We start from the raw sequence: 23,638 nt of genomic DNA on the forward strand, positions 1-23,638 counted from the left end.
AGGTCAAAGGTCACCAGCAGATGGAACTGATCACACCCCATGTAATGCATCACCCCCCCTCCCCCCCAACACACACACATTCCCCCACCCCGCCCTACTCCAGTCCACACACACACACACACACACACACGACACACACACACACACACACACACACACACACACACACACACACACACACACGACACACACACACACACACACACACACACACACACACACACACACACACGACACACACACACACACACACACACACACACACACACGACACACACACACACACACACACACACAACTGCCCAACTCACATTACTTCCGTCATAAATTGACCTACAGGTGACTTTTTTACACTAGATGGATTGGCCCAGGTCAACTACTGACCTCCAGGTGCATACAAGCAAAGTCACGCATAGAGGCGGCTGCACCGCTTAGAAGAAGAAGAAGAAGAAGACTGTTAAAACTATAAGTTCCTGGAGGAACCTTTATAAGTTCCTGGAGGAACCTTTATAAGTTCCTGGTGGAACCTTTATAAGTTCCCGGAGGAACCTTTATAAGTTCCCGGAGGAACCTTTATAAGTTCCTGGAGGAACCTTTATAAGTTCCTGGAGGAACCTGTATAAGTTCCTGGAGGAACCTTTATAAGTTCCTGGAGGAACCTGTATAAGTTCCTGGAGGAACCTGTATAAGTTCCTGGAGGAACCTTTATAAGTTCCTGGAGGAACCCTTATAAGTTCCTGGAGGAACCTTTATAAGTTCCTGGAGGAACCTTTAAAAGTTCCTGGAGGAACCCTTATAAGTTCCTGGAGGAACCTTTAAAAGTTCCTGGAGGAACCTTTAAAAGTTCCTGGAGGAACTTTTATAAGTTCCTGGAGGAACCTTTATAAGTTCCTGGAGGAACCTGTATAAGTTCCTGGAGGAACCTTTATAAGTTCCTGGAGGAACCTTTAGGGGTTCTTCAGCTTAGAAGAAGAAGAAGAAGAAGAAGAAGAAACATCACGATTACAATAGGGATTCCAGCCCCTTCGGGGCTTGAATCCATAATAATCATAATAATAATCATAATGATAATATTGGTGTGTCTTTCTCATTCCTAACATATCCTCTCTCTGCTCCACTCAGTTGTCCTGCCTGGTTGCTAACGTGAACATCACACTCAGCTGCTCATGCCTGGACTCTGCTGATCCTCACTGCTGCTAATGATAAGCTGGCTAAATTACATTCACATTGTTGGGGGTAACTCATTACAAAAGTAACATATTACATGTAATATATTACTTTTAGCAGTAACTCAGTAATATAACTTATTACAACTAGGATTTCAGTAATATTATACCAGTTACTTTGTCAAGTAACACAAGTTACAAGTTGAGTTACATTTTTGTTTATCAAAGCACATATTTAAATAAAGATACAATCGTTTCCTAATCAAATTGTGTTTTTATGCAAATAAACACTATAGATGACAATAACAAAGGAAAAGGACAACATTTAGAATTTAGGATTGTTTACACTGACTTCAAGATGGTTTAAATTATTTTCCGGGATGTTCCGGAAAGACTAAAGAAAAAGACACACCTTTTCAGGCTCCATCTGGGCCCTTCTTGATCTTCTCTCTATACATACATGTATGGAGTGGGTATCTTCTCTCTATACATACATGTATGGAGTGGGTATCTTCTCTCTATACATACATGTATACAGTGGGTATCCAGTCCACCTTTCACATCATGAGATGTTTGGATCATCTGACAGACAGCAGAGTTCCAGGGCGGTCAGGTTTTTACTCGCTGTGTCACCCCCCCTCTTATCTGACGCCCACAGGCGGTGGGTGCAGACATGGTGACAACATTCTCGACATCATTGAGAAACTTTCCATCTCTGTTCAGACAAGATCTGCTCGTGCTGCTGGCCTCACTGGGACCTCTGGATCTTGCCACCTAATAAGCCCGGATCCACCCCTGATTACAGGCTACCAATCAGGAGGTCAAAGGTCACCAGCAGATGGAACTGATCACACCCCATGTAATGCATCACCCCCCCTCCCCCCCAACACACACACATTCCCCCACCCCGCCCTACTCCAGTCCACACACACACACACACACACACACACACACACACACACACACACACACATTCCCCCACCCCGCCCTACTCCACACACACACACACACACACACACACACGCACGCACGCACACACACACACACACACACACACACACACACACACACACACACACACACACACACACACACACACACACACACACACACACACACACAACTGCCCAACTCACATTACTTCCATCATAAATTGACCTACAGGTGACTTTTTTAAACTAGATGGATTGGCCCAGGTCAACTACTGACCTCCAGGTGCATACAAGCAAAGTCACGCATAGAGGCGGCTGCACCGCTTAGAAGAAGAAGAAGACTGTTAAAACTATAAGTTCCTGGAGGAACCTTTATAAGTTCCTGGAGGAACCTTTATAAGTTCCTGGTGGAACCTTTATAAGTTCCCGGAGGAACCTTTATAAGTTCCCGGAGGAACCTTTATAAGTTCCTGGAGGAACCTTTATAAGTTCCTGGAGGAACCTTTAAAAGTTCCTGGAGGAACCCTTATAAGTTCCTGGAGGAACCTTTAAAAGTTCCTGGAGGAACCTTTAAAAGTTCCTGGAGGAACTTTTATAAGTTCCTGGAGGAACCTTTATAAGTTCCTGGAGGAACCTGTATAAGTTCCTGGAGGAACCTTTATAAGTTCCTGGAGGAACCTTTAGGGGTTCTTCAGCTTAGAAGAAGAAGAAGAAGAAGAAGAAGAAACATCACGATTACAATAGGGATTCCAGCCCCTTCGGGGCTTGAATCCATAATAATCATAATAATAATCATAATGATAATATTGGTGTGTCTTTCTCATTCCTAACATATCCTCTCTCTGCTCCACTCAGTTGTCCTGCCTGGTTGCTAACGTGAACATCACACTCAGCTGCTCATGCCTGGACTCTGCTGATCCTCACTGCTGCTAATGATAAGCTGGCTAAATTACATTCACATTGTTGGGGGTAACTCATTACAAAAGTAACATATTACATGTAATATATTACTTTTAGCAGTAACTCAGTAATATAACTTATTACAACTAGGATTTCAGTAATATTATACCAGTTACTTTGTCAAGTAACACAAGTTACAAGTTGAGTTACATTTTTGTTTATCAAAGCACATATTTAAATAAAGATACAATCGTTTCCTAATCAAATTGTGTTTTTATGCAAATAAACACTATAGATGACAATAACAAAGGAAAAGGACAACATTTAGAATTTAGGATTGTTTACACTGACTTCAAGATGGTTTAAATTATTTTCCGGGATGTTCCGGAAAGACTAAAGAAAAAGACACACCTTTTCAGGCTCCATCTGGGCCCTTCTTGATCTAACTTATTTCTCTCTCTTTCTAAAAAAACAAAAACAAAAAAAAACTACTAACCTAAACTAAACTTGTACCACTGTTCCTTCAGAAGTTGTAGTTGTCATAGACTGTGCTCCATATAGTTGATTGCTCTATTGCTGACAAAAATGTGTTATTGTAAGTCGCTTTGGATCAAGGCGTCTGCCAAATGACGTAATGTAATGTAATGTAACGGTCAAACAAAGATAGTAAAACAAAGAATGATTCTTTCTTTGTGAGTAGACAGCTCATTGTTTTACAGAGAGGGTTTATGAGCCAAACACAGAGCTGAGTGAAGCAGGCTGGAACAGACTCAAGTCCTCACTTGTCCTCTGGTCCTCTCTCCCTCTTAATCCTACTGTTTTATTTATGTGTGTATGTATTTGATTTCTGTTGATGGTGATTATATAGAGAGCCCGGTGCTTTGCTGCAAGCCAAATTTCCCATTAGGGATGGAGAAGTCTTGATTGTCCACTCCAAACCTCTGCTGGTTCTCTTCCTGACGTTAACACACCAGCTGTTTGAGGATTGAGATGGAACTGAGCACTGATGGAAAGATCAACTGGAGCGAAAGTAAAAAAGTGTGTGATATGAAATGTCCTCGTAGGCGTCCGGGTATCTGCGGTAGATTCCCTGCCTACCAACATGTTGCAGGTTGCAGGTTCGAGCCCCCGTGTTACCTCCGGCTTGGTCGGGCGTCCATGGCAGTGCATGTGTGTACATTTTTCACCCCCACAGTGGCCGGAATATAACTACGTGGTGCTATTACATGCTGCACCACGTACGTTATATACAACATTAGAACCGGTGATGAGCGGAACCCTGTTGCTGCTCATTTTAAACAGGCTGGCCACAATCTCAACTCCTTTCACTATATAGGTGTGGAGCAAATGAAAAAAAAACCTAGAGGAGGTGATCATGACAAGTTGCTCCTCCAGCGAGAAACCTATTGGATTTTCTTCCATAAACACCATGATGTCCCCTCAAGGTCTGAATGAGGAGTTTGACATTAAACCATTTTTATAATTGTCATTATTCTCCTTTATACAGTCTTAATTTTTGTACAAGCTTTTAGCTTTAAACTGACTTTGTAACACTTGTTTCCCCACATACTATTTTCAACATTTATATATTTTTCTACTATGTATATTTATTCTACTATGTAATTGCTCTTATCTATGTTTCTATGTATTTTATTGCAATTACTGAGGATTGTAGGCTACTTGTATGTGTATAAAAAAACGACTGGTTCGAGTTATGGGGGAACTATGGGGTCTTGGACCCCATAGATAGAGTCTGGGACCCCATAGTCCAGAACACCTGTGGGACCCCCACAAATATAACTTTTTTATTTTTTTCCAAATAACACATTTTTCGATGTAAGAATTAGTATTATTTATGTTAACTAGATAAATAGGCTAAATAAGAAACATGTTTTCAGTTTTCCCAAAATAACCGTTTGAATTGTGTGAAATAGGCTGCATTTCACCTCCAAGCCACCATGCGCCGCCCATGAGCTTGTGTTCTACTACTACAACCGAGTTGCAGGGAGAAGAAGCCACAACAGCAGAAGAAGAAGACATGCAACCATCACGTGATGTAAACAGCCGCCTGAGCCAACACGATATTATTAATCTTTAGTATAGCGTTACCATGCCACCGAAGAAAATGTTTAAGCTGCCAACGGGGTGTAAAAGCCCGGATAGCTTCGGTTTCAGAAAGAAACAAAGAACGGCTTCAGACAACGGACAACGACCTGTTCGCGCAACAGCTAGGTTGCTACTAGCTTGTAGCTAAGCTAACGTTATGCTGATGATGTGGACACAGCTGAGAGGAGAGGAGACTGAGACTTTTCATTTTGTAAGTATTAATCCTACAGTTTGTTTTTGTTCTAACAAGATGCTGCCACTGTATCTGCTGACATATGCTGCTGTTTGGTGCAATTTGTTTTTCATTCACAAGTTCTTGATTACCTGTGCACATGTTAGCCTACTCTGGTTACTTCCGGTCTGTTGTTGCTATGCAACGGTAGCGTCAACGGTAGCGTAGGGGATGGCTGTCCCATTCATCTGTTTTCTTCTTGTTGTTTTTAGATAGCGTTTCTTGCGGAGTGCACAGAACTGCTCGGAAAGCAAATTGTATTTGCATTAAGTATATGTATGTATAAGCATTATGTATTTATTTTTGTAGTTTTTGATTTATAAGTGCAGAGACAGAGTTAGCTCAAAAATCATTATTTTCCAGCACTTTATGGTGAATATCACTTCCGCATTTGTATTTTGAAAACTGCCTAAGTTCATAAGCTTCAATTTCAGCACAAGATGAACTTCCTACCTTAAAAATTACACTTGCTGTGGGCGAAAATCCGCACTATATCTCAAAAACAGAAATGTCATTCACTGGTCGTCCAGGTGATGTGAAAATGATGTTCACTTTTTCATAAAAGCATGAAACTTGGTGTGTGTGTGCGTGTGCGTGTGCGTGTGCGTGTGTGTGTGTGTACTTGTACAGTTGGGGTCATCCCTATGTTCCCCGGGTCCTATGTTCCCCGGGTCCTATGTTCCCCGTTTTTCCCAAATGGTGTCCACCCGCTATGCCGACCACCCGCAATGCCGACCTTAGGTTTAGGCGTGGGGGTGGGAGAGGTTAGGTTTTGGGTTAGGGTCTGGGGGAGGTTAGGTTTAGGCATGGCATGGGGGGAGGTTAGGTTTGGCGTGGGGGCTGGGAGAGGTTAGGTTTTGGGTTAGGGTCTGGGGGAGGTTAGGTTTAGGCATGGGGGGAGGTTAGGTTTGGCGTGGGGGCTGGGAGAGGTTAGTGAAAAACGGGGAATATAGAACCCGGGGAACATAGAACCCGGGGAACATAGACATGATCCCGTACAGTTTGGGGCTCTGAACGTTTTCAGAAAGGGAGCCTTTGCAGCCTTGTAGTGGTCATGGCAGCCATTTTACTTTCCGCCATAACCAAATTATGCATATCTCCTCTCATGATAACACAGAAAAGGTGATGTCTACCACTATGTTTTGATGGTCAAGGATTACAATGAAACTATATATAACATCATAAACTATTCAGGTAAATAGTTCATGGTGAATTCAATGACATTGTGGGAAGGAAATCACAGTATCTGAGATTATCTGATGAAACATCTGATGTGTGATAATACACGTACATGACAAGAGATCAAATCAACAGCTGCCCCGTGCATCAATACGTACATCACTACTGACTTGACAGGTGGACGAGGCTCTACTGCCCGGCTTGACCTCCCTCAACTGGACGTCTCTGAACATAGACAAGTACCTCAGCCGCATCGACAAGACTCTGGGTAAGCAGCACCGCATCCAGCAAGTCCGTCTGTCCATCCCTGTCTTCCCCCTTCAACCTAGCCTGGTAACCAGCCCCAATGAATGAAGAGTGATGACAACTGCGATTCATATGGGGCTGGATACCAGGCGACCTTTAACCTCGTTCGCCCTCTTTTCCTTCTGTGCCCCCCCCCCCCACCTCTCTTGCTGCATTTCTCTCTCTGCATCTTTGCTTCATGTATGATTCACTTAACTGGCAACCACTTCACTCTAGGAGACATTTTCATTGGTTACTCTTTGTTTCCAAATGCATTCACTTTAACTATCCTTCATACCTAAAACAGCTTTTAGTTGCATTTAGATCATCTTATTCACTTAGGCATACTCAACAACCATTTTTTATTGTCCCTAAAATCTCCTAAACAAATTGGGAGGAGACGAGCTTTGAAATTCAAAGCACCATCAGACTGGAATAATTTGCCTGACTCATTTAGATCAATTACTTCTTTTCATATCTGCAAGACTTCATTGTTTGTTTTTCTTAAATCGAGTTGTTCTTGTTTTTGATTGTCTGTTATTCTATGTCTATTTGCCAGCCTATAGAGAGCCCTATTGTGAACCCGGAAATGTAATAGGTAGCCCCAATGTTTATGTTAGAAATGTACAGTATGGGTCCCCCAGCATTTAGAAACTGTTGAATGCTAACTTGCATATGTTGGACAATTTGCATAATTGGGAGGGGTAACAGGGGAGGAGCACCCCCCCCCCCCTCTTTCCCTCCCTGAGTAGGAGGAGCCCCTCACTCCTGCAGGATAGCTGTACCTCCCTACCCTACATGGCCACAGCAGGACTCTTTGCAGTCAGACTTTTGCAGCAGCGGACGCACGAGGAGCAGCAGAGCTGTAAGTATTCTTTTCTCTTCATCTGCATGCACAGATCTCACATTTCACTGAAACTAACAGAACGAGACAGACTGCAGGTATAGCTGCAGCTTTGTGTGGAAGACAGTTTACCTGTCTGACTGATCAAACCTTTATGAGCTGTGAATTCATCTCATAGCTATCACAGAAAGCAATATCCTGATGTCAATTGAGTTTCATACATTTATTCCTTTAATGGGGAAGTCTCAAGTAGGCCTAATGCATTTGTGTTTGCTTAGATAGCCTATTGATGGTGGTTGCATTATCAATAGATCCTACCGAAAATAACGATAAAGAAAAGGGGGCGGGTACTTCACGTGTTTCTTCTTGCTCCTTCTCATCTATGTGTAGCTACAGTATAGGGTAGGTTATGCAGCCTACTATCGATTTCTAAAGCCATTACAATAGGGGCCTATTTGAAATGTTTGTGTTTATCACTTAATATGCTGTGCAAATGACAAAGATTCAGTAGAGTTGATTCACCGGCTTCTTATATTAATTCAATTATCATTCACTATAGGCTATTTGTTATTTTTTTGTGCAAAATTAAAAAAGAAAGGAAAGCAACAAAAAGCATGTGTTTATTTGGGGGGGGGGGGGGTTGCTGGGTATTTTTTTCAAACTAAAAATACCATCTCTAAAATTTAGAGATGGGAAAAGTGTAGTAGCTAAAAAGTAGTACTCCACTAATTCAACTTGTTTAGCTTACCCAAGTCGCTAACAATAAGAAAGTATAGGCTGCACGCTCTGAAATGTAGCCTATAGCCTATATAAAGGTAAAAAAAAAAAAGTCTGTATTTCTGCTGGCTGTTTCTGTGCAAATTGCTAACTGAAACTCACATGACTTTAACGATCCCCTCCAAACATGTTTTAAAATGTATTTGATTCATCATTTGTGTGATATGGTCAAAAAAGATGCGCAAAAGCTGGAGAGTGCGAGACGAGAGGACGATCGATCAAATACAAGTTTTAGGCTACATCGTTTTGGTAGGCTAAATCCTACTTAAGTACAGTAACAATGTATTTGTACTTACCGGTAGTTACTTACCCTCTCTGGTATTTTTTGCATATTTTACAAACCAAAGTTTCTAAAGGCTTCGCAGCTACATACACAGGTTGGTTAGTGTCAGAGGTGGAAAGTAACTTGTTTTTACATTTACACAAATAGTTCTGAGGTTCTGACTCTTTAGTAATTTCCACTCTGGGAGACTTTCTACTCAACTCTACCCAATACTACTTCAACATGTCAGGGGGAATCTTGTAGGCTAGTTTCTGCCTGCTGGAGTTGGTTACTTTTGCACAATAAGGTTTTATGCAAAACATAAGCTCATAAAATAGGCTGCATTGTTAGAGTTTAAACTCCACACTATTCTTCTTCTTCTGGCCATCTGTTTCCTATTCAACCCTTACCAGCCTCGTATAGATATTTTTTATAGGGGCTTAAAATACTGTAGCTATGCCTCTTGTTCTCTGCAGTGAGTATAGTGACTTTCTCGTATTTTACCTCATATCATATTTTTAATATTTAACATTTAATATTTGATCTCTTTTAATAGGCATAATTCCTATAAACCTTTAATAGAATGTAATCTCTTTATTGTCATTGTGCCAGCCAGGTATAACAAAATTAGGCTGCAACTCCCTTACTTGATGCATAAAAAAGACATTAAAATGATGAATAAAAATACAACAATACAATAGTAGCAGGATTGGCAACAAACAGTACGTCAGAGTTGTGGCTCAATGTGGCAGTGCTCAATGGTAGAGGTAGATGGCGGTAGAGTTGCAGTTCAGTGTTCAAAGTACAAGTGTGCAATGTCCTTCACTAGCAAACAGTAATGTGTAATGTGCAAAGAAAACAATGTGCAAAGACTGTCAGTGTGCCTTTGCACATTGCTTTTTTATTGTGCATTGATAGAAGGACACTAGCAGCTGTTTGGGCAGTTTTTCTCAGCATCCTCATTCTTGACAAGTGCATTGGTGTTGATGGACCAAGTGAGGTTCTCCAAGATGTGAACGCCCAGGAACCTGAAGCTGGACGCTCTCTCCACCCTGTCTGCATTGATGAAGATGGGGGCGATGCTTGTTGTTCTGTGACTTCATGAAGTCGATAATTAGTAGGGATGGGCATCGAATTTCGAATTTTCGAATAATCGTTGTTATTATCAAGGTCGACTTTTATTATTGAAAGTCGAAATTCGGGGAAAAAAATGTAAAAAAATATATATATATATATATATATATATATATTTTGTGAGTGAAATGTTGCATTGTCTCCCCTGATTCTAAGTATAGTCGAATCGCTTGGTTTGAGCAAGTAAAACTATTTTTATAAGCATTTTAAGCAAGGTTTATGGAAAAATGAATGGCGGATGAACTCCCATGAAGAGGGAGAGGGGGTGACATTGGCACCCCTTTGGCACTCAGACCTGAGCCTACTAAATATTTAATGAACCACTCATGATTGCCAAAACTGTTTTTTATTTTCGAAAATGTCAATGTCATGTAACATGTTCTTTACTTCAGTGGTGCAATGCTTGTTTGAGCTAAAAATCCACAGCATTTTTAATTTTTTTTACACTTTTATTTTTATTTTCGAATTTCGATTAAAAGTCGACTTTGGCCGGCAAATTTCGAAGTGTTTTTGCTAGAAACACCGGATGCCCCAAAATATCTGCCGTCTGTTACAGAGCCTTATCAGTCATCCGACTGATAGACTCTGTGTTCCCAGGTTGCTGTGATATCTCTACAGCAGATCTTAACTGACTGTGGGCTGAGTGCAGATCGTCACGTTTTCCCCTGTATGTCCTGAGGACATACATTGTCCTCCCCTGACCTGATGGGCTGATATGACCTGTCTCAAAGCTGTCAATGCAGATCACACTCATTCAGAGACAGCTTAGGGCAGGGGTTAGTGAACATATAAGGACAGAGATTACACTAAACACTGAGTACTATGTGGGGGGGGGCGATAGTGATAGGCGATAGGCGATAGTGGTGGGACAAGACAGTAGACAGAGACAGCACACAAGCAAGGATGGGGGGAAGGAGCAGAGGGACTAAGAGAAGGTGGTGGAAAAGAGATGGGTTTTGAGGCGGGAGTGGAAGACTGTGAGGGACTCTGAGGTTCTGATTTCTTGGGGAAGGGCGTTCCAGAGTCTGGGAGCTGCCCGAGAGAAAGCTTTTAATTATGTTGTTTGCAGGGGTGAGGACTGGAGACACAGGACTTTTAACTGCTTGAGACTTACTTGACTTGACTTGGGACTTGACTCTGACTTGTACTTTGATGATTTGAGAAGCTTTCTAAAGTCTTGACTTGAGATCTTGTGTTTGTGTGAATGACTCCGATTGAAAGCGATCAGATTTGTTCCAGCAGACGACTGAATTCAATTTCTGTTTTCTGAATTTTTATGGAATGATTGCATTTTTTTTTTTTTTTTGGTGATCAATTTTTTATTGACATCATTAGTTCAGCATAGGTACAAGACATTTTGACAGACATTAGCCAGGATGCATGAGCCCTCCTCCCCACCTGCCCACTCGTATCACCCACCCAATACCCATCAGAACATGTGATGAATGACATCAAGTTTTTATTTACCACAAAACAAAAAGAAATAAAAATGAAATAGAGGAGAGCACCCTCTCCACCCCAAACCCCCCAACCCCCACCCTCCCCCCCGCGGTCTCTTGTTTAAAGTAAATGTCTCACACTTTGCTACTGGAGTACTGGTTCCTGAGGCACTGAGGTCATTAAGTCAGAGATCTGAGTAGCATCTCAGATCTCTTCTCTTCTCAGATCTCTAGAGATGTAGCATCATCTCTCCAGAGTTCAAGAGTTGAGGACTTCGCTCCATTAATCCTCGCTGTGGAGAGTTCAAGCATTACTATGAATGATTGCATTTATTGAAGTTTGAAACTGATTATAGAAATTAGGGATGTCAATTTTCGGTTAATTTCACTTTCGATTAACCGACGCTAATAATCGATTAACCTATCGGTTAATTCATAATTTTTTTATATTAATTTTTTTTTTTTTTTTTTTTTTTTTTTTTTTTTTTTTTTGTCTATTTACTCAATGAGCTCATGCCCAAACAAGGCGTGTCTATTTAGATGCTGAAATGTTAATGCTTTTTGTGTTAGAATTATGCCTTTATTTTTTGTTGGCTTTGCTGAAATTTATAAGTTTATTGCCACATTTTGATCAGGTAATCATTCCAAAATCATTCTGGCTCTTATATGGATGACAAGGAAATATATTTTTGAGAGCTTTATTTCCTGTTTATGTAAACATTACAACAACAACAATCTGTTATTTCTTTTGATTTTTTCACATTAGGCCTACTGTCTTTTGCAGCATAAAAACTTAAACAAAATATAGCCTATTTCGATTTGCTGCCAACAAAATTTGAACAAAATAGTTGCATGATGCAAAACACTGTGCAAAATCTGCAAGGAAACTCAAAAAACGTGTCAAATTTTTTTTTTTTTTTTTTTTTTTTTATATTAACTGATAGACCGACAGCAATAACCGAACAACGACGTTAGCGACGGTTAATCGATTAACGGTTAACCGTTGACATCCCTAATAGAAATCAAACTCATGATGCTCTTACAAAGTTTTTTATCATATTCAAATCATATTGCATTGAAAAGTCCTGATTTGTTCTGACTTGACTTGCTGTTCTACATTTAGACTCGAGACTTGACATATTTTTCCATTATGAACTAAAAAGCAAGCATAGTATTCCCATGATGTCACATTTGCATTTCCTACCAATATGGTGCTTTAAATACACACAGCTCGAGTTTGTCATTTTGATTGTAATCACCTGTTAATTGATTAGATTAGATTTATTTCGAACATGGTGAACACATATATATAAACAATAAAATAAATATAGGCAAGAAAATGCCAAACAAGAATAGACAATTGAATTCAACAAGCAATCAGTTATGTCATTTTCATAAAGGAGTAGGAAGAAGTGAATACTTTGTCAAGTCCTACCCCTTATGCTTAATATGAATGTAGTATTATAATGTAATAACATGTTATACTACTCTAATATAACATGAATTACTTGAAACTTGACTTGTTGACACTTCATGCGTCAAGACCTCGCCTTGGAACTTGAGTGAAGCTGACTTGGTCTGTGCTGGTTTTCTATCTTCAGTGACGTGAAGGAAGGAGTGACTGCTGCCTACTGGGATTCCACTGTCAAGTCACATTCAGGTAAGTCTTTTTCTGACATAACAGATTGATTGATCGCTTGCTTAATTGATTGAATGATCGCTTACCATCACTTTCTAACCTTTTTCCTAAATTTCCAACGTGCACGGTAGTCCACTAGACTTCTATAGAAACTCCCACAACATGCAGGGTAGTCCACTAGACTTCTATAGAACTCCCACAACATGCAGGGTAGTCCACTAGACTTCTATAGAACTCCCACAACATGCAGGGTAGTCCACTAGACTTCTATAGAACTCCACAACATGCAGGGTAGTCCACTAGACTTCTATAGAACTCCCACAACATGCAGGGTAGTCCACTAGACTTCTATAGAACTCCCTCAACGTGCAGGGTAGTCCAATAGACTTCTATAGAACTCCCTCAACGTGCAGGGTAGTCCAATAGACTTCTATAGAACTCCCACAACGTGCAGGGTAGTCCAATATATTTCTATAGAACTCCCACAACGTGCAGGGTAGTCCACTAGACTTCTATAGAACTCCCACAATGTGCAGGGTAGTCCACTAGACTTCTATAGAACTCCCACAACATGCAGGGTAGTCCACTAGACTTCTATAGAACTCCCACAACGTGCAGGGTAGTCCAATAGACTTCTATAGAACTCCCACAACGTGGCAGGGTAGTCCAATATACTTCTATAGAACTCCCACAACGTGCAGGGTAGTCCACTAGACTTCTATAGAACTCCCACAACATGCAGGGTAATCCACTAGACTTCTATAGAACTCCCACAACATGCAGGGTAGTCCACTAGACTTCTATAGAACTCCCACAACATGCAGGGTAATCCACTAGACTTCTATAGAACTCCCACAACGTGCAGGGTAGTCCAATAGACTTCTATAGAACTCCCACAACGTGCAGGGTAGTCCAATAGACTTCTATAGAACTCCCACAACGTGCAGGGTAGTCCAATAGACTTCTATAGAACTCCCACACTGTCTGAAATTGATTGACGTACACCTTTGTCTTTGACGGCGGAGCCGGGGGTTCGATCCCCAGCATTTTCAAAGTACATTTCAACCATAAGCCACATTTAACATTTGTTCTTATTTAAGCCAAACCATTCCTCTAACCTGAACCAAGTTGTTTTAGCGGCCTAACCATAAGCGTAACGACCACAAGTTGTTGGCTACGGTCTCACGGCGTCAAAAAGTGACGAAAGAGATGCACCCAGAAGAGTGGCGCCAAGAAGGGTCCTGAACAAACAACAGTGTTGATGTTGATGAGAGAGAGAGAGAGAGAGAGAGAGAGAGAGAGAGAGAGAGAGAGAGAGAGAGAGAGAGAGAGAGAGAGAGAGAGAGAGAGAGAGAGAGAGAGAGAGAGAGAGATTACATTTCCAATTACAGTCATGTGCACAGAGAGGAGATCCTTTAACATTCAGTTCATTCCAGCAGTCATTTAGAGATGAAGTATTGTCTCCCTCGTCTTCTTCTATACTGCAGTTAGCCATTTCCTACTTTTCCCAGAATGCCTTTCAACAACCCCCAGAGGGTGAATAGCGTACTGCAGGGATGACGTATTTTTGTAGACTTAGCCAGAAGTCCCTGCGCTGCTGGCTCGTAGACGGTTTTCACCAGCTGCAACCCCACAGCACTTCCTTTTCCTCAGCTTCTTCTTCTGTGTTTTGTGGCGGTTGGCATCCTTAAATGTTGCATTACCGCCACCTGAATTGCATCAGCTTCACAGTGCTAACTATTGACAGTGTCCACTTTCTCAGCTATTCAGGGAAAAACACTGACATAGCCTACTTCTATTTCTATTTTTTTATTTTTGCTATGTAAACGTTTAAATTTAAAGATAGGCCTATGCGAGCAATAACGTACTGATAGTCAGCTTACTCTGTAACATGTAGCTTTTATTAGCCTCTCAGGCTAGCTCCGGGACGCAATCTTTTTTTCCCCATGATGGTGAAGGCATGACCCGCCCCTCTCTGCCTCTAATTGGCTGACTGCACTCGGCTGCTCTCGCCTGCTTCCCAGGCGAGCCAGAAGTCATCTCAAACGAGCCATTATAGCCTATACTTTCATTCAATGTCACGATGCTGCGGGGGGAAGTAGGCTACTTCATAGCTTAACTATGAAAATAGTGTCCGCTGTTTATCTCCCTTTCTGCTGCAGCATGTTGAAGAAATAAATGTTCAGTTTGAACAACACCCATTCTGGTCATTATAGAGCAAGATGATCGCTTCCACTACCCAGAGAGATGGCAGTGCCCCTGGAAGGGTCCAGCCACTATGCCCCCCCCCCTCCCCCGCACGCGCTTTACTCATATCAACGCTGCAGCTTTCGGAGCTGACTGAAAAAAGTTTGTTAACAGATTATTATTTGGGTCTAAAGCCTTTGCCTGCTCCCGCTTTTTGTTTTGCCTTTTGGCATCCTGACTTTTGTTTTGCTCCTGGCATTTTGCCATCGCCGGTCTTGTTTTGTTTGCTATCACCTGTCTGTGTTGTGTGTTACACCATAAATGGTGCCTGCGCTGCTGCCCCAAGCAAAATGGTCCGCCCCAAGCCTGCCTTGTTCTTCTTCTTCTTCTTCTTTTGGCTTTCTCGGCAGACTAGATGCCTTGCGGCACATTGCTGCTTCTCACTGCACTGGTCGGATGGGGGATTACATCAGAATGGCACTATTTTCCACAGGAGCACTCCTGCCCAAGCATGCCTTGTTACTGCTGCTGTGTTTTGTGTATTTGTTCGACTCCTTGCAAAAAATAATTTAGTTGCCGCATTTTCAGGATGGGAGATATATTTTAGTGTTAAAAAAATAAATAAAAAATTGCCTGGCTCCAGCGCCCCCCCTAGTGGCGACGCCCCTCGAAGCTTACCCCTTTACCCCCCCTTATGGGCGGACCTGTCCACTACACAACACTGTATTTACATATAGGCTACGTTACATATTTGCGGGAATGAGAGGGATCTCACACTTGTACTGATGTCCAGCATGACTGGTGACGAGGGAAACATGAGTTTGTTTACTGCGTCGCACCATGCACCGGGTCCGCCTGGTGCGCGGGGTTCTGGAGGGGGGTCTCAGCCGGGGGTGTGGGACCCGGGCAGGGTGAGGGGCAGGGCGGTTGGTGGCAGCCTGGTGGTGGGAGTGGCTGCCCTGGGTGTCTGCCCAGCAGAGGGGCACTTAGCCTGGGTGACTGTGCCCAGCGGGGTGGTGCCGCTGGCCACGCTCTCCTCCTCTCCTCTCCCCGTCTCCTCTCCTCTCCCCCTCTCCTCTCCTCCCCTCTCCCTATCCCCCTCTCCCCTCCTCTTCTCCCCCTCTCTCCTCCCCCCTCCCCTCCTCTTCTCCCCCTCTCCCCTCCTCTCCCCCGGTTCTCCCCTCCCCCTCTCCTCTTCTCTCCCCCTCTCCTCTCCTCTCCCCCTCTCCTCTTCTCCTCTCTCTCTCCTCCCCTCTCCTCTTCTCCTCTCCTCTCCTCTCCCCCTCTCCTCTTCTCCTCTCTCTCTCCTCCCTCTCCTCTTCTCCTCTCTCTCTCCCCTCTCCCCCTCTCTCCTCTCCTCTCCCCTCTCCTCTTCTCCCCTCTCCCCCTCTCCCTCTTCTCTCCTCCTCTCCTCTCCTCCCCTCTCCCCCTCTCCTCTCCTCTCCCCCTCTCCTCTCCTCCCTCTCCCCTCCTCTCTCTCCCCCTCTTCTCTCCTCCCCTCTCCCTCTCCTCCCCTCCTCTTCTCCCCCCTCTCCCCTCCTCTCTCTCCCCCCCTCTTCTCCCCCTCTCCCCTCCTCTTCTCTCCCCCCCCTTCTCCCCCTCTCCCCTCCTCTCCCCCGGTTCTCCCCTCCCCCTCTCCTCTGGTTCCCCCACCCACCCCGGTCAGCGGTGGCCTTTATACACGGTCCCAAACAGCGCAGGACAACGCGATTGCTGACTCAGATTTGAATCTGAGCCAGCCAATCGCTGTGCCCCATGACCGGATGGACCATATATGGACTTCCTCCCCCCGAGTGGCTCGTGCTATCACAGCTGCTGACTGCTGGCCTCTCCCCCTCTCTCCTCTCCCTCTCTCCCCTCCTCCTCTCCCCCTCTCCTCTCCCATCCTCCTCTCCCCTCCTCTCCTCTTCTCCCCTCCTCTCCCATCCTCCTCCTCTCCTCTCCCCCTCTCCTCTTCTCCCCTCTCCCCCTCTCCTCTCCTCTCCCCCTCTCCTCTCCTCCCCTCTCCTCTTCTCCCCCTCTGATCTCCCCCTCTCCTCTCCTCCCCTCTCCCTATCCCCCTCTCCTCTCCCCCTCTCCCCTCCTCTTCTCCCCCTCTCTCCTCCCCCCTCCCCTCCTCTTCTCCCCCTCTCCCCACCTCTCCCCTCCTCTCCCCCGGTTCTCCCCTCCCCCTCTCTCCTCTTCTCTCCCCCTCTCCTCTTCTCCTCTCTCTCTCCTCCCCTCTCCTCTTCTCCTCTCTCTCTCCCCTCTCCCCCTCTCTCCTCTCCCCCTCTCCCTCTCCCCCTCTCCTCTTCTCCCCTCTCCCCCTCTCCCTCTCCTCTCCTCTCCTCTCCCCCTCTCCTCCCCTCTCCTCTCCCCCCTCTCCTCTCCCCCTCTCCTCTCCTCCCTCTCCCTCTCCTCCCCTCCTCTTCTCCCCCTCTCCCCTCCTCTTCTCTCCCCCCCCTCTCTCCCCCTCTCCCCTCCTCTCCCCCGGTTCTCCCCTCCCCCTCTCCTCTGGTTCCCCCCCACCCACCCCGGTCAGCGGTCACCTTTTATAGACGGTCCCAAACAGCGCAGGACAACGCGATTGGCTGACTCAGATTTGAATCTGAGCCAGCCAATCGCTGTGCCCCATGACCGGATGGACCATATATGGACTTCCTCCCCCCGAGTGGCTCGTGCTATCATAGCTGCTGACTGCTGGCCTCTCCCCCTCTCTCCTCTTCTCCCCTCCTCTCCTCCTCTCCTCTCCCTCTCTCCCCTCCTCTTCTCCCCCTCTCCTCTCCTCTCCCCCTCTCCTCTCCCCTCCTCTTCTCCCCTCCTCTCCCATCCTCCTCCTCTCCTCTCCCCCTCTCCCCTCATCTCCACTCCTCCTCTCCTCTCCCCTCCTCTTCTCCCCCTCTCTCCCCTCTCCCCTCTCCTCTCCTCTTCTCCCCTCTCCTCTTCTCTCCCCCTCTCCCCTCCTCTTCTCCCCCTCTCTCCTCTCCTCTCCCCCTCTCCCCTCCTCTTCTCCCCCCCTCTCCCCCTCTCCTCTCCTCCCCTCTCCCTCTCCTCTCCCCTCCTCTTCTCCCCCTCTCCCCTCTCCTCTGGTTCTCCCCTCCTCTCCCCTCTCTCCCCTCCTCTCCTCCTCTCCCCCCCTCTCTCCTCTTCTCTCCCCCTCTCCTCCTCTCCCCCCCTCTCCTCCTCTCCTCTCCTCTCCCCCTCTCCTCTGGTTCTGCCCTCCTCTCCCCTCTCCCCCTCTCCTCTGGTTCCCCCCACCCACCCCGGTCAGCGGTGGCCTTTTATACACGGTCCCAAACAGCGCCGGACAACGCGATTGGCTGACTCAGATTTGAATCTGAGCCAGCCAATCGCTGTGCCCCATGACCGGATGGACCATATATGGACTTCCTCCCCCCGACTTCCTCCCCCCAGTGGCTCTGCTATCATAGCTGCTGACTGTTACTGCACTATCCGTCAGATCCCTTTGCAATACCAACCCTGTGCAAACCATAAAGGTACATGGACGTTACTCTGCAGAAACTACAGTAACAAAATCACAAATTGCTCTGTTTTTGTAGCTCTGCATGTCTGTGTTTGTCTAGTTAATGCGTTAATGTTAGCTAATGGCTAACATTCGCTAGTTAGCCAACCAACCAGCAGCTAACATTAGCTAGCTTTTCGGATGATGGCGAAGGCATAACCCACCCCTGGCCCTCTCTGCCTCTGATTAGTGGCAGCGTTATAAACCATAGATATGACTATATTAAAAACATAAACACACTGGCGTCTTTCATGCAGGCTAGCAAGCGTAACTGCTGTATGTCTGTCTGACCTTACCCCGCTAGCCGGGCGCTTCTCGCTCATACTGAGCACATTAGCGCCCGGCGAACGTCACGCATTTCCCATTTTACACTGTGCCATTTTCACGTCTAGGTCTAAAAGCCGGCTCCTACCTGAGTCTTCCTACCCAGCGTGTGCACGTCTTTCCGACAGGGGTGGTTGTTATGGCAACTATCAACAACAACAACAACAACAACTACTACTACTAACTACTACAAGACATAAAGACCGAAATAGGCTACCTTGTTTTAATGTGTCTGTCGGAGACACGGCCTAACGTTAACATTTAATATGAGCCGAATATCAGCCTGCGCTCAGCTATGTATACAGGAAGTAAACCGGATATTCAGGTGGGTTGTGACGGTTGTTATTGTTGTCAAGTTAAAACTGTCTATAGAGACACTGCGTAACGCGTCATCATTCAGAAGCCACGCCCAAGACGGGGGAAAACAGAACTCCCCGCTCCAATCCTGGCGTTCTCCTATGTCACGTGCATGGTTGCGTGTTGCACAAAAAGATCGTATATACGGAAGATGAACACTCCAACTTACTGGCGCAATGACGCTGGTGTGTGGAAATGAACGGAGCTTTTCCCCCGTGATGGGCGTGGCCTATTTCATGCAGTGTCTCTATAGGGGAAAAGGCAATGGGATTTTTGTATGGGGATTTTGGTTAATTGGCATTCAGGTCTGTGGTCAACAAAAGTTTGGGAAACAGCGAAGTTTGTGTTCAGCGAGATAATCTCCACAAATGAACACTGTTATCGCTTTTGAAGCGTAAATGTTTTCAGAAAAGGGCTTGAAAAGTCCTAAAAGTGGTCCTCATTTGTGCATATTATCTTGCTGAACACAACAAACTTTGCTGTTTCATAAACTTTTGTTAAACACAGACCTTCATGCATTTAACTGAAATTCCATTGACTTTTACACCTACCAGAAGGAAGTGTTACAGTATATAGCAGCCATGTTTTCCGCACTCATTCCTGCTGTACAGTGTGTTGTGTTCAGCTGTGGGTTATAGACAAGGGGGCATCTTTCTACTTCCGCAATGATGCCAATGCGGGAGTAGCAAAAACTGCAATTTCTCAAATATGTTTTCAGGTTGTCCGTGCGTACGTCCGTACATCCCATTCTCGTTAATGCGATATCTCAGGAATGCCTTGATGGAATTTCTTCAACTTTGACACAAAGGATGAACTGATTGCATTTCGATGGTCAAAGGTCAAGGTCACTGTGATGTCACAAACGACATTTTTGGCCATAACGCAATAATTAATACGCGAATTAATTATGGCAAAATGTCATACAAATGTCTAATAGGATAAAACAGGTGGCAAGCTCTGGCTTTGACAGAGGAAGTCATAGTGAAAGCTGTAGTTCCTCGAATGGCCACTTGACGCTGGCTGCAAGAAAGGGTCAATCCCCATTCACTCCCATGTTAAAATGCCTGTCTTTACACCATAAATAAACACGTTTACAGCCTGGTTAAAAAGATTATTTGGTCTATATAGCTAATTTCGGCTCTAGAAAGAAACCCTCGTTCTTTGATTCTGAGGGATTGACAGCAAAACCTGAGTTTACATCCATGTCTGTCCAGATTACACTCGTAAAATATGTGTCACAGTGAATTTGACCCTTGAACTTTAGCTATAAAATGTCATAATTTAAACATTTTATCCTATTAGACACTGTGTGGAATTTTGTCATAATTAGCGTAATCATTCTCGAGTTATGGCCCAAACTATATTTGGTCAGGTCACAGTGACCTTGACTTTTGTCCACCAAATTGTACGTTCATCCTTTAGTCCCAAGTTGACGTTTGTGCCAAATTTGAAGAAATTCCCTCAAGGTGTTCGATGAAATATGAATCCAAAATGCACATCATCTGTCTTTTTGGAAGGAGAAGAGGTCGGCGGCCATGTTTGGAAAGTAGTGCCGGCTACCTCTTTTCCTTCCAAAAAGACAGATTATGCGCATTTTGGATTAATATTTCATCGTGTGGTGAGTACCCGAAGCACAACATGTATTTTGGCGCCGTGAGATGTGTGTTTTGGCAGGTTTTTAACAGCTGTACCATTAGCCTCCATTCTATGGCGATACTAACTATCTTCACGACTGTAGCTCACTGTGAACTGAGCGGACAGTGCCGGTAAGGCATGGTGTATCTTGTTTATGTGGGGGGGGGGGGGGATGTGGCAAATGAGCTAAACTCCCGAAAAAGTGGAGTATCCCTTTAAGTCAAGTCAAGTCAAGTCAAATTTTATTTATATAGCACCTTTCATACACAAAGGCAATTCAAGGTGCTTTACAAAAAAATAATCGAAAAAACAAGCAGCAAAGCAATGCACATATAAAAAACACATAAAAAACACAGCCGACAGTTTTAGTTAAAATATATACTCAAATTAACAAACATGAAACATTATTTCTGTTTTAAATAAGTTACAAGGCACTCTTCAGTATTATTATTACATGTACAGTCCATTTGTTGGAAATGTACAGGAATTTTTTTTTTAAAAATTACAGGCCGAGAGAGGCAGTAGTTTAGTAGCAGTTAAAAGCAAGAGTAAACATAAAGGTCTTTAGCTTGGATTTAAAAATAGGCAGAGTAGGGGCAGATCTAATGTGTTCAGGGAGTTTGTTCCAGTTATGAGAGGCATAGTGGGAGAACGCGGCTTCACCATGTTTTGATTTGGTCCTTGGGACAATTAGTAGACCAGTGCCTGAAGATCTCAGGGATCTGGATGGTTCATAGTGTAGAAGCATTTCAGAGATGTAGTGTGGGCCTGACCCGTTGAGAGATTTGTAAACTATTAGCAGAATTTTAAAGTCTATTCTAAGATTTACTGGCAGCCAATGCAGGGATTTGAGAACTGGTGTAATGTGTTCAGCTTTCTTGGTTCTTGTTAGAACTCTAGCAGCCGCATTCTGAATGAGCTGAAGTTGTTTAACAGCTTTTTTGGGAAGACCATTGAAAAGACTGTTGCAGTAGTCTAGCCTGCTAGAAATGAAAGCATGAATTAGTTTTTCAAGATCTTGTTTGGACATATAGCCTCTAATCCTTGCTATATTTTTTAGATGATAGAAGGCAGATTTTCTTATAAGCTTGATGTGAGAGTTGAAATTTAGATCAGAGTCAATAATAATGCCAAGATTTTTTACCTGGTCCTTTGGCTTCAGAGATAGGGATTCGAGGTGAGCAGTAACTTTGAGCCTATCTTCTTTTTTGCCGAAGACAATTATCTCTGTTTTGTCTTTATTAAGTTGGAGAAAATTCTGGCACATCCAATCATTAATTTGCGCAAGGCACTGACACAGTGACTCTATGGGGGCATAGTCATCCGATGAGAGGGCTATGTAGAGTTGGGTGTCATCTGCATAGCTATGATAAGCTATTTTGTTTTTTTGCATAATTAGGCCCAGAGAGAGCATATAAAGGTTAAACAGGACAGGACCTAAAATTGATCCTTGGGGTACCCCACATGTCATTTTGGTTTGGTCAGATGTGTAGTTGCCAATGGAGACAAAGTAGTTCCTGTCTTGCAGATAAGATCTGAACCACTCTAGGACCGTGCCGGAAAGCCCGACCCAGTTTTCCAGTCTGTCCAATAGAATTTCGTGGTCAACCGTATCAAAGGCAGCGCTGAGGTCTAGTAACACTAAGATTGAGATTTTACCTGAATCAGTGTTCATTCGGATGTCATTTATAACTCTGATAAGCGCAGTTACGAAGCTTTTAACAAAGCATATAACTCATGACCAGCCGCAGCTGAGCAGTTCCACAGGTATGACGTGTTTATCACAGCGGCTGTAGGTTGCAGACAGCTAATGTTGAGTCTGTTAAGTACCAGTGTAAGCAGTGGACCACACGCACACACACAAACACACACACACAAACACACACACATGCATGCACGCACGCACGCACACACACACACAAACAGACTCGTCCCTGCAGAGAGACGATTGGTCGGCAGGCTCCGTGGTTGCTGCCGGCCGGTGATGCTAGCTGATAGACCGCTTCCTGTTTGTGTTCTGTCTCAGATCAGGATATCACTCAGACTCTGTACAGCCTCTGTCTGGACACTGCAGGATTATAACCAAAGACACGAGGCATCCCATAATGAGGTGAATCAACATGGAAAAATCAACCACAGGAGAAATAATATCATTAGTTAGGCTGTAGCTGGACCGCACTTTCATTGTTGTAAACAATTAGCAATGTCCAAAATGCACAGACGTCATCCACTCACCCTCATCATGCCAAACGGCACTCAAATCCCACCTGTTCACCAAGGCCTTCAGCCCTAATTAAAGGAACACTCCGCCCATTTTCAACCAGCTTTGTATCATTAGAACATCAGTAGTATATCAGAAAACTGTAAACCGTTTTGAAGTCTGTCATTTAATTTGACAGTTATTGAGTGTTAAAGTGTGGACCAGTGACATCACTGGTCCACACTAACTCAAATTAATAACTCATTAACTCAAATAAACTCTCAATAACTGTCAAACTAGATGAATGATGAATAGTTTGACAGTTATTGAGAGTTGATTTGAGTTAATGAGTTATTAATTTAAGGCCTAACCCTAACCGTCTTGGTGCAACCGGCGTAGCTGTTAAGTCGTAAAGTTACGACCAACTTAGCTTAAGACCAGTCGTAAGACCAGTTGGTGCAACTGGCCCCAGGTGTTTAAGCGCTGGTGGCATCTAGTGTTTTTGGCGGAGCGCTCTGGGTGTTTTAGGCTGAAAAAA

General features: G+C 44.3%; 1 protein-coding gene across 1 annotated transcript in view; it reads left to right on the top strand.

The window, feature by feature from the left end:
* Positions 1–7,649: 7,649 nt before the first annotated feature.
* col6a4a (collagen, type VI, alpha 4a) overlaps positions 7,650–23,638 on the top strand; it is a 136,249-nt gene continuing 120,260 nt past the window's right edge. The window contains exons 1-2 of the mRNA XM_083662796.1: positions 7,650–7,665; positions 12,858–12,916. The gene's annotated coding sequence lies outside the window, so the exon portion shown is untranslated. The remainder of the gene's footprint in view (positions 7,666–12,857; positions 12,917–23,638) is intronic.

The sequence above is a fragment of the Poromitra crassiceps genome (assembly GCF_964638095.1).
Source record: "Poromitra crassiceps genome assembly, chromosome: 29".
Classification (NCBI taxonomy): domain Eukaryota; kingdom Metazoa; phylum Chordata; class Actinopteri; order Beryciformes; family Melamphaidae; genus Poromitra; species Poromitra crassiceps.